This window comes from Humulus lupulus, chromosome 5 (genome assembly GCF_963169125.1).
Source record: "Humulus lupulus chromosome 5, drHumLupu1.1, whole genome shotgun sequence".
In the NCBI taxonomy this organism is placed as follows: domain Eukaryota; kingdom Viridiplantae; phylum Streptophyta; class Magnoliopsida; order Rosales; family Cannabaceae; genus Humulus; species Humulus lupulus.
Genome location: NC_084797.1, coordinates 74938874 through 74940840, shown reverse-complemented (window position 1 = coordinate 74940840; position 1967 = coordinate 74938874).

Genomic DNA, 1967 nt, shown 5'->3' with positions numbered 1-1967 from the left:
AAAAAGATGACCGAGCCTTAGGCTAGTCCCGCCTCCGATGAACGATGTCCGGGGGTATAAATAAAAAGAGGACCAAGCCTTAGGCTGGTCCTGCCCCGAACGAACGATGTTCGGGGGTATAAATAAAAAGACGACCAAGCCTCAGGCTGGTCCCACCCCGGATGAACGATGTTCGGGGGTATAAACAAAAAGAGGACCAAGCCTCAGGATGGTCCCGTCCCAAACGAACGATGTCTGGGGGTATAATAAAAAAGAAAATGGGGGACCAACACTCAGGCTGGTCCCGCCCCGGACGAACGATGTCCGAGAGGTAAGAGCATCTGGTATGCCCCAGGGCAAGGGCATAGCTCATGAATGTTAAAGTGAGGGAACTAGGTTTCACAATAGACTAATCGAACCTCGATGGCCCAAACCATCAGATTTTTGAAGTTGAGGACTGGACGGGTAGATTCATCAATGACAGAATTAAAGCAAGTTGACAAGCTAAAGTCAGGAATAATCTAGTCCAGGCCATTGGAACCAGGACCAGACCCTCAGATCAATCATGCACGGTGATATAAAAAAAACAGAGGAGTAACGGAAATAACATAAACCGGATAAGATAATACAAATTGTGTAGGACGCGTACGCGTCCGTAAAAGTGTTACAAAATAAAGAAAAAGAAAGGCCAGGTGAAGATCTGGGTCTAGGCTTCATCATCCAAGAGCTCTGCATCTTCTTTCTCCTTGGCCTCAAATTCGGCTCTCTTCGAGTCCGGATTAGGAAAGATCAGGAGGTTCATGTTCTTGTCCTTGCGCCAGGCCATGTAGATGGCCTCCTCAAAGGTGACGTGCAACATGTCGTCCGCCTACTCTTTCGCACGGCGGGTCTCGTCATGGGCCTTCTTCTCCTGGCAAAGCGAGCCGTCTAAATCATGGATCCGGGCCTCCAAACCTATGATCTTCTCCCAGTCTTGGATAGACTGAGTCGCCGCTGCCTCCTTTGCGATCTATACCAGGAGAAGCTCCGCCTCCAAAAGGGCCATCTTCTCGTCGGCCTCGGCTTTCTTCTGGGACATGGCCTCTTCGTGCTGGAGAGTGGCTCGATCGAGCTCTGCGCGGTCCATTTCAGCCTGAGCGACCGCTTTGGCCAGGGACTCGTTGTCCCGGGATGTCTCCCTGGCCAAGGCCTCTTTGGCGGCTTCCCTTTGGTTTATGGCCGCCTCCAATTTCAGCTGGATCATCTCCATCTTCATGGCCACCTCGACCACCAGGTCAACGTTCGGATGGGATAGCAGAACGTCCTAGAACAAAGCAAAGTTAGAAGGATCCTTATTAAACAAGAAAAAGAAAAAAAAAAAGGGAAAGATACAAAGTAAACTTACAGTGGTGGCTTGATGGCGGAGAGCTTGGGAAATAAACAACATGTCCGGGTTAATGATGGGGGCGTATCGCTTCAATTGGAGGTTGGACATGATGTTCCCCACCTGATCCAGCAGGTCTACCGCGAATGGGGCCGTGTCCTGCCCCAACTTAGGGTGAAAGCCTGTCTTAGCGACTATCCGATCCACGATCGGCTGAGGGGCACTGAAGGCCGCCGGGCGCTCAACGAATTCAACCTGACGACGAATCGTCAGGGCCTTTGTAACGACCCAAATTCGCTAATAAGGCTTAAGGGCCTTGGTTAGTGTGTCTGGAGGGCATAATGGGAATTATGTGTGCCTTTAATGATTAAGATGCATGATTATGATGTAAAGCATGTTATATGACTAATTGAATATTTGAGATGCATGACTATGTGTATTAGTATGCATGTAGGCCCTTATTAGGTTAGAAGGGCATAATCGTAATTTTGGCCATTATGGGCACAACTGCTTTGATATATGTGATAATTGTCGAGACCACATTATTATGTGGATATATCTGTGATTTGTGACTCGAGACGATCCTAGTGAGCAAGGTAGCGAAAAAGTCATGGCGGGGATTTAT